Raw genomic sequence first — 10,577 nt, 5'->3', positions numbered from 1 at the left:
TAGTAATACGTGCTTATGTAAAAGAACTTGCATGACATCTTTTGTCCTACCCTCCCGTGGCAGCGGGGTCCTATTGGAAACTAAGGGATATTAAGGCCTCCTTTTAATAGAGTACCGGGCCAAAGCATTAACACTTAGTGAATACATGAACTCCTCAAACTATGGTCATCACCGGGAGTGGTCCCGATTAGTGTCACTTCGGGGTTGCCGGATCATAACACATAGTAGGTGACTATTGACTTGCAAAATAGGATCAAGAACTCACGTATATTCATGAAAACATAATAGGTTCAGATCTGAAATCATGGCACTCGGGCCCTAGTGACAAGCATTAAGCATAGCAAAGTCATAGCAACATCAATCTTAGAACATAATGGATACTAGGGATCAAACCCTAACAAAACTAACTCGATTACATGGTAAATCTCATCCAACCCATCACCATCCAGTAAGCCTACGATGGGATTACTCACGCATGACGGTGAGCATCATGAAATTGGTGATGAGGGAAGGTTGATGATGACAATGGTGACGGATTCCCCTCTCCGGAGCCCCGAACGGACTCCAGATCAGCCCTCCCGAGGAAGAATAGGGCTTGGTGCCGGCTCCGTATCATAAAACATGATGAATCCTTCTCCCTGAATTTTTTCTCCCCAAACGTGAATATATGGAGTTGGGGTTGAGGTCGGTGGAGTCCCAGGGGGCCCACGAGGCAGGGGGCGCACCCTGCACCCTCATGGACAGGGTGTGGGCCCCCTGATGCTGAATCTTTCTCCAATATTTTTCATTAATTCTAAAATGTGTCTCTGTGGATTTTTAGGTCATTCCGAGAACTTTTATTTCTGCACAAAAATAACACCATGGCAGTTCTGCTGAAAACAACGTCAGTCCTGGTTAGTTCCATTCAAATCATACAAGTTAGAGTCCAAAACAAGGGCAAAAGTGTTTGGAAAAGTAGATACGTTGGAGACACATCAAAATCCACCTACCCCATCCAGCCGCCCGCGCCACCCCATTTCTTCCGGCGACGGTTCCGGCGCTTCCCTGGCCTTTCCCTACTCTGACGCGGCTTCCTCCATCTCCCTCTAGTCACCGTCACCCGTCGCGCACGGCAGTCCTCCGACGAACAGCGCCCGGCCGCCCACTGCCACTCGGCGCCCGCAAGGTGTTCGACAAAACGCCCGCAAGGTATGTATTGTTTCAACTTCACATTTTTTACATGAATTAGGTGCATGTTGTTTGTAGTTTTTATAACCTAGTTTAAATTGAACATTGTAGACGAGTTCGTCATATGATTATCCTGAAGAAGAATTTGATATGGAAGAGGAGGAGGATCTTGCAATGATCCTAGCTATGCACATCAATAAAAAACCGAAGCACGATGGTTTGGTTATGGGTCGGCAGAAAATTTGGAGGGATAGGATCAATGCCCACAACAGATTGATGAGGCACTATTTTGTGGAGAATCCCACATACCCCGAGTTGTACTTTCGTCGCCGGTTTAGGATGAGCACCGAGTTGTTCAGGCGCATTGCAGAGAAACTAGCGAGCCATGACCGATTTTTTCAGCAAAGGAGGAATGCCGCTGGAGAGCTTGGGCATAGCACCTTTCAGAAGGTGACAACCGCTTTGTGTATATTGGCATACGGTATCCCCGCTGATTTAGTTGATGATCACTTGGCCATGGGTGAGAGCCAAGCCATCATGTGTGTCAAGCGCTTCGCAGTCAAAATTGTGCAATTGTTTGGACAGGAGTATTTGAGATCTCCCAATGCTGAATACGCCGCAAGGCTATTGGAGATGAACAAAGCTTGCGGCTTCCCAAGTATGCTTGGCTCAATAGATTGCATCCATTGGAGTTGGAAGAATTGTCCTAAGGCATGGCATGGGCAATTCCACGACCAAAAAAGGGTTCCACTATAATCAGTGGTGGCCGATCAAGAGACTTGGATTTGGCATGCTTTTTTGGAATGCCTGGATATTTGAATGCCATCAATGTTGTCAACCGGTCAGCACTGATGAATAAGATTGCAAATGGTGAATTGACATCGGTGCAGTTTGTACCAAATGGTCCTACATACAAATATGGCTACTATCTTGTGGATGGCATCTACCCGAAGTGCCAAACATTTGTAAAGCTGTTGAAAAACCCAAAAGGTAAGAACAATCGTGATTTCCACAATGCTCAGGCGGCGGCTAGAAAATGTGTGAAGAGAGATTTTGGGATTTTGCTAGTCCAATTTGCTATTGTGAGAGGACCGTCTAGATTTTGGGATCAAAAGATGCTTTGGTACATCATGCATGCTTGTGTGATCATGCACAACATGATCATCGAGAATCAGCGTGGCCAAAATGTAGACTATTCTCACTACGAGCTCTTGGGACACCCCGTGCGAGTTCGGCTGAGGCCTGAAAGGGTGGCCCATTTGTTGCCTCCTATCATGCCATTCTACGTCCCGAAATGCATGATGATCTTCAGAAGGATCTCATTGAGGAGTGGTGGGCTTGGAATGGCTGACAAAGAGCATGATTTTTGCGTTTGATGTTGTATTGTTGAACTATTTGTTGTATTGAAAGATAAACTATTTGTTTGAGTTGTAATAACGAAATTGAACTATTTATTATTGATTTATTTTGTTTGTGTTTGATCTTCTTGGTTGTGTTTGGAGCGCATATGTTGTTTGTGCGAGAGCGTGTGCGCTGCATTTTACCTGCTGGAGCTACGAGCGCATATGTTGTTTGGAGCGCATATGTTGTTTGTGCGAGAGCGTGTGCGCTGCATTTTACCTGCTGGAGCCAGCGCTCCCCGTCGCGCCAAAGCAGGCGATCGGCGCGCTGCAAACTGATTTTTAGCGCGCCGCGTGTTGAGCGGCTGTTGGAGATGCTCTTACAACGTATAATGGAGTGCATGGCTCAAGGTGAGTATAGATAGATGTCGGTGTCAAAACCGGCGGATCTCAGGTAGGGGGTCCCGAACTGTGTGTCTATGGTTGATGGTAACAGGAGACAGGGGACACGAAGTTTTACCCAGGGTCGGGCCCTCTTGATGCAGGTAATACCTACGTCCTACTTGATTAATATTGATGGGTATCGGGGTTATAAGAGTTGATCTACCATGAGATCGTAATGGCTAAAACCCTAGAAGTCTAGCATGTATGATTATGATTGCCTCTACGGACTAAACCCTCTGGTTTATATGGATACCGGAGGGGCCTAGGGTTGTACAAAGTTGGTTACAGAGAGAGGAATCTTCATATCCGAACGCCAGGCTTGCCATCCACGCCAAGGAGAGTCCCATCCGGACACGGGAGAGAGTCTTCTGTCTTGTATCTTCATGGCCCATTTGTTGGAAATATGCCCTAGAGGCAATAATAAAAGTATTATTATTATATTTCTTTGTTCATGATAATTGTCTTTATTCATGCTATAACTGTATTATCCGGAAATCGTAATACACGTGTGAATACATAGACCATAATATGTCCCTGGTAAGCCTCTAGTTGACTAGCTCGTTGATCAACAGATAGTCATGATTTCCTGGCTATGGACATTGGATGTCATTGATAACGGGATCACATCATTAGGAGAATGATGTGATGGACAAGACCCAATCCTAAGCATAGCACAAAGATCGTGTAGTTCGTTTGCTAGAGCTTTTCCAATGTCAAGTATCTTTTCCTTTGACCATGAGATCGTGTAACTCCCGGATACCGTAGGAGTGCTTTGGGTGTATCAAACGTCACAACATAACTGGGTGACTATAAAGGTGCATTACAGGTATCTCCGAAAGTGTCTGTTGGGTTGACACGGATCGAGACTGGGATTTGTCACTCTGGATAACGGAGAGGTATCACTGGGCCCACTCAGTAATGCATCATCATTATGAGCTCAAGGTGACCAAGTGGTTGATCACGGGATCTTGCATTACGGTACGAGTAAAGTGACTTGCCGGTAACGAGATTGAACAAGGTATTGGGATACCGACGATCGAGTCTCGGGCAAGTAACATACCGATTGACAAAGGGAATTGTATACGGGGTTGATTAATCCTCGACATCGTGGTTCATCCGATGAGATCATCGTGGAGCATGTGGGAGCCATCATGGGTATCTAGATCCCGCTGTTGGTTATTGACTGGAGAGTCGTCTCGGTCATGTCTGCTTGTCTCCCGAACCCGTAGGGTCTACACACTTAAGGTTCGGTGACGCTAGGGTTATGAAGATATGTATATGCAGTAATCCGAATGTTGTTCGGAGTCCCAGATGAGATCCCGGACGTCACGAGGAGTTCCGGAATGGTCCGGAGGTAAAGAATTATATATAGGAAGTGCTGTTTCGGCCATCGGGACAAGTTTCGGGGTTATCGGTATTGTACCGGGACCACCGGAGGGGTCCCGGGGGCCCACCGGGTGGGGCCACCTGTCCCGGGGGGCCACATGGGCTGTAGGGGGTGCGCCTTGGCCTTCATGGGCCAAGGGCACCAGCCCTACTAGGCCCATGCGCCTAGGGTTTCCACCACGGAGGAGTCCAAGTGGTGGAAGGCACCACGAGGTGCCTTGGGGGGGAGGGAAACCCTCCCCTGGCCGCCGCACCTAGGAGATTGGATCTCCTAGGCTGCGCACCACCCCCCCTTGGCCCTCCTATATATAGTTGAGGAGAGGGAGGACTTCATACCTCAGCCTTTGGTGCTTCCTCTCTCCCCGTTACGTCTCTCTCTCGTAGTATAGGCGAAGCCCTGCTACTGTGATGCCCTGCATCCACCACCACGCCGTCGTGCTGTTGGGTCTTCATCATCCTCTCTTCCCCCCTTGTTGGATCAAGAAAGGAGGAGACGTCATCCGTTCCGTACGTGTGTTGAACGTGGAGGCACCGTCCGTTCGGTGCTTGATCATCGGTGATTTGAATCACGTCGTGTTCGACTACATCATCCCCGTTCTTTGAACGCTTCCGCTCACGATCTACAAGGTACGTAGATGCATCTAATCACTCGTTGCTAGATGAACTCCTAGATGGATCTTGGTGAAACGAGTAGGAAAATTTTTGTTTTCTGCAACGTTCCCCAACAGTGGCATCATGAGCTAGGTCTATGCGTAGTTCTCTTGCACGAGTAGAACACAAAGTAGTTGTGGGCGTTGATTTTGTTCAATATGCTTGCCGTTACTAGTCTTATCTTGATTCGGCGGCATCGTGGGATGAAGCGGCCCAGACCGACCTTACACGTACTCTTACGTGAGACAGGTTCCACCGACTGACATGAACTAGTTGCATAAGGTGGCTAGCGGGTGTCTGTCTCTCCTACTTTAGTCGGATCGGATTCGATGAAAAGGGTCCTTATGAAGGGTAAATAGCAATTGGCATATCACGTTGTGGTCTTTGCGTAGGTAAGAAACGTTCTTGCTAGAAACCCATAGCAGCCACGTAAAACATGCAAACAACAATTAGAGAACGTCTAACTTGTTTTTGCAGGGTATGCTATGTGATGTGATATGGCCAAAGTTGTGATGAATGATGAATGATCTATATGTGATGTATGAGATGTTCATGCTATTGTAATAGGAATCACAACTTACATGTCGATGAGTATGACGGTGACAGGATGATCATGGAGCCCCAAGATGGAGATCAAAGGAGCTATGTGATATTGGCCATATCATGTCACTATTATTATTTGATTGCATGTGATGTTTATCATGTTTTGCATCTTGTTTGCTTAGAACGATGGTAGTAAATAAGATGATCCCTCATAATAATTTCAAGAAAGTGTTTCCCCTAACTGTGCACCGTTGCTACAGTTCGTCATTTCGAAGCACCACGTGATGATCGGGTGTGATAGATCCTTACGTTCACATACAACGGGTGTAAGACAGATTTACACACGCAATACACTTAGGTTGATTTGACGAGCCTAGCATGTGCATAGACATGGCCTCGGAACACAGAAGACCGAAAGGTCGAGCATGAGTCGTATAGAAGATACGATCAACATGAAGATGTTCACCGACGTTGACTAGTCCGTGTCACGTGATGATCGGACACGGCCTAGCCAACTCGGATCATGTTATACTTAGATGACTAGAAGAGGGATGTCTATCTAAGTGGGAGTTCATTAATAATTTGATTAGATGAACTTAATTATCATGAACATAGTCTAAAATCTTTACAATATGTCTTGTAGATCAAATGGCCAACGTTGTATTCAATTTCAACGCGTTCCTAGAGAAAACCAAGCTGAAAGACGATGGCAGCAACTATACGGACTGGGTCCGGAACCTGAGGATCATCCTCATAGCTGCCAAGAAAGATTATGTCCTACAAGCACCGCTAGGTGATCCACCCGTCCCACAGAACCAAGACGCTATGAACGCTTGGCAGACACGTATTGATGACTACTCCCTCGTTCAGTGCGGCATGCTTTACAGCCTAGAGCCGGGGCTCCAAAAGCGTTTTGAGAGACATGGAGCATATGAGATGTTCGAAGAGCTGAAAATGGTTTTCCAAGCTCATGCCCGGGTCGAGAGATATGAAGTCTCCGACAAATTCTTCAGCTGTAAGATGGAGGAAAATAGTTCTGTCAGTGAGCACATACTCACTGTCTGGGTTACATAACCGCTTGACTCAGCTGGGAGTTAATCTCCCGGATGATGCGGTCATTGACAGAATCCTCCAGTCGCTTCCACCAAGCTACAAGAGCTTTGTGATGAACTTCAATATGCAGGGGATGGAAAAGACCATTCCTGAAGTATTTGCAATGCTGAAATCAGCAGAGGTAGAAGTCAAGAAGGAACATCAAGTGTTGATGATCAATAAAACCATTAAGTTCAAGAAGGGCAAGGGTAAAAAGAACTTTGAGAAGGACGGCAAGGAAGTTGCCGCGCCCGGCAAGCAAGCTGCTAGGAAGAAGAAGTCAAAGTATGGACCCAAGCCTGAGACAGAGTGCTTTTATTGCAAAGGGAAGGGTCACTGGAAGCGGAACTGCCCCAAATACTTAGCGGATAAGAAGGCCGGCAACACCAAAGGTATATTTGATATACATGTGATTGATGTGTACCTTACCAGTACTCGTAGTAACTCCTGGGTATTTGATACCGGTGCCGTTGCTCATATTTGTAACTCACCGCAGGAGCTACGGAATAAACGAAAACTGGAAAAGGACGAGGTGACGATGCGCGTCGGGAATGGTTCCAAGGTCGATGTGATCGCCGTCGGCACGCTACCTCTACATTTACCTACGGGATTAGTTATAAACCTCAATAATTGTTATTTCGTGCCAAGTTTGAGCATGAACATTGTATCGAGATCTCGTTTAATATGAGATGGCTACTCATTTAAATCTGAGAATAATAGTTGTTCTATTTATATGAGAGATATGTTTTATGGTCATGCTCCGATGGTCAATGGTTTATTCTTAATGAATCTCGAACGTAATATTACACATATTCATAGTGTGAATACCAAAAGATGTAAAGTTGATAACGATAGTCCCACATACTTGTGGCACTGCCGCCTTGGTCACATAGGTGTCAAACGCATGAAGAAGCTCCATGCAGATGGACTTTTGGAGTCTCTTGATTATGAATCATTTGACATGTGCGAACCATGCCTCATGGGTGAAATGACCAAGACTCCGTTCTCAGGAACAATGGAGCGAGCAACCAACTTATTGGAAATCATACATACTGATGTGTGCGGTCCAATGAGTGTTGAGGCTCGCGGTGGCTATCATTATGTTCTCACCCTCACTGATGACTTAAGTAGATATGGGTATGTCTACTTAATGAAACACAAGTCTGAAACCTTTGAAAATTTCAAGGAATTTCAGAGTGAAGTTGAGAATCAACGTGACAGGAAAATCAAGTTTCTACGATCAGATCGTGGAGGAGAATACTTGAGTCACGAATTTGGCACACACTTAAGAAAATGTGGAATAGTTTCACAACTCACGCCGCCTGGAACACCTCAGCGTAATGGTGTGTCCGAACATCGTAATCGCACTCTATTAGATATGGTGCGATCTATGATGTCTCTTACCGATTTGTCGTTATCTTTTTGGGGATATGCTTTAGAGACTGCCGTATTCACTTTAAATAGGGCTCCGTCGAAATCCGTTGAGACGACACCGTTTGAATTATGGTTTGGGAAGAAACCTAAGCTGTCGTTTCTAAAAGTTTGGGGATGCGATGCTTATGTCAGGAAACTTCAACCTGAAAAGCTCGAACCCAAATCGGAAAAATGCGTCTTCATAGGATACCCTAAAGAAACCATTGGGTATATCTTCTACCTCAGATCCGAAGGCAAGATCTTTGTTGCCAAGAATGGATCCTTTCTGGAGAAAGAGTTTCTCTCGAAAGAAGTAAGTGGGAGGAAAGTAGAACTTGATGAAGTATTACCTCTTGAACCAGAAAATGGCGCAACTCAAGAAAATGTTCCTGAGGCGCCTGCACCGACTAGAGAGGAAGTTATTGATGATGATCAAGATACTTCTGATCAAGCTCCTACTGAAATTCGAAGGTCCACAAGGACACGTTCCGCACCAGAGTGGTACGGCAACCCTGTCTTGGAAATCATGTTGTTAGACAACAGTGAACCTTCGAACTATGAAGAAGCGATGGCAGGCCCGGATTCCGACAAATGGCTAGAAGCCATGAAATCCGAGATAGGATCCATGTATGAAAACAAAGTATGGACTTTGACTGACTTGCCCGTTGAACGGCGAGCCATAGAAAATAAATGGATCTTCAAGAAGAAGACAGACGCGGATGGTAATGTGACCATCTATAAAGCTCGGCTTGTCGCTAAGGGTTATCGACAAGTTCAAGGAATTGACTACGATGAGACTTTCTCACCGGTAGCGAAGCTAAAGTCCGTCTGAATCATGTTAGCAATTGCCGCATTCTACGATTATGAGATATGGCAAATGGACGTCAAAACGGCATTCCTTAATGGTTTCCTTAAGGAAGAGTTGTATATGATGCAGCCGGAAGGTTTTTTCGATCCTAAGAATGCTGACAAGGTGTGCAAGCTCCAACGCTCGATTTATGGGCTGGTGCAAGCATCTCGGAGTTGGAACATTCGCTTTGATGAGATGATCAAAGCGTTTGGGTTTACGCAGACTTATGGAGAAGCCTGCGTTTACAAGAAAGTGAATGGGAGCTCTGTAGCATTTCTCATATTATATGTAGATGACATACTTTTGATGGGAAATGATATAGAACTCTTGGACAGCGTCAAGGCCTACTTGAATAAGAGTTTTTCAATGAAGGACCTTGGAGAAGCTGCTTATATATTAGGCATCAAGATCTATAGGGATAGATCAAGACGCCTCATAGGTCTTTCACAAAGCACATACCTTGATAAGATTTTGAAGAAGTTCAAAATGGATCAGTCCAAGAAAGGGTTCTTGCCTGTTTTGCAAGGTGTGAGATTGAGCTCAGCTCAATGCCCGACCACGGCAGAAGAGATAGAAGAGATGAGTGTCATCCCCTATGCCTCAGCCATAGGTTCTATTATGTATGCCATGCTGTGTACCAGACCTGATGTAAACCTTGCCGTAAGTTTGGTAGGAAGGTACCAAAGTAATCCCGGGAAGGAACACTGGACAGCGGTCAAGAATATCCTGAAGTACCTAAAAAGGACAAAGGACATGTTTCTCGTTTATGGAGGTGACGAAGAGCTCGTCGTAAAGGGTTACGTCGACGCTAGCTTCGACACAGATCTGGATGACTCTAAGTCACAAACCGGATACGTGTATATGTTGAATGGTGGAGCAGTGAGCTGGTGCAGCTACAAACAGAGCGTCGTGGCGGGATCTACATGTGAAGCGGAGTACATGGCAGCCTCGGAGGCAGCACATGAAGCAATATGGGTGAAGGAGTTCATCACCGACCTAGGAGTCATACCCAATGCGTCGGGGCCAATCAAACTCTTTTGTGACAACACTGGAGCTATTGCACTTGCCAAGGAGCCCAGGTTTCACAAGAAGACAAGGCATATAAAGCGTCGCTTCAACTCCATTCGTGAAAATGTTCAAAATGGAGACATAGAGATTTGTAAAGTACATACGGACCTGAATGTAGCAGATCCGTTGACTAAACCTCTCCCTAGGGCAAAACATGATCAACACCAGAATTCCGTGGGTGTTCGATTCATCACAATGTAACTAGATTATTGACTCTAGTGCAAGTGGGAGACTGTTGGAAATATGCCCTAGAGGCAATAATAAAAGTATTATTATTATATTTCTTTGTTCATGATAATTGTCTTTATTCATGCTATAACTGTATTATCCGGAAATCGTAATACACGTGTGAATACATAGACCATAATATGTCCCTGGTAAGCCTCTAGTTGACTAGCTCGTTGATCAACAGATAGTCATGATTTCCTGGCTATGGACATTGGATGTCATTGATAACGGGATCACATCATTAGGAGAATGATGTGATGGACAAGACCCAATCCTAAGCATAGCACAAAGATCGTGTAGTTCGTTTGCTAGAGCTTTTCCAATGTCAAGTATCTTTTCCTTTGACCATGAGATCGTGTAACTCCCGGATACCGTAGGAGTGCTTTGGGTGTATC

This window comes from Triticum urartu, chromosome 1 (assembly GCF_003073215.2).
Source record: "Triticum urartu cultivar G1812 chromosome 1, Tu2.1, whole genome shotgun sequence".
NCBI classification, from domain to species: domain Eukaryota; kingdom Viridiplantae; phylum Streptophyta; class Magnoliopsida; order Poales; family Poaceae; genus Triticum; species Triticum urartu.
The sequence above is the reverse complement of the archived record's forward strand: the minus strand, read 5'-3'. Positions refer to the sequence as shown.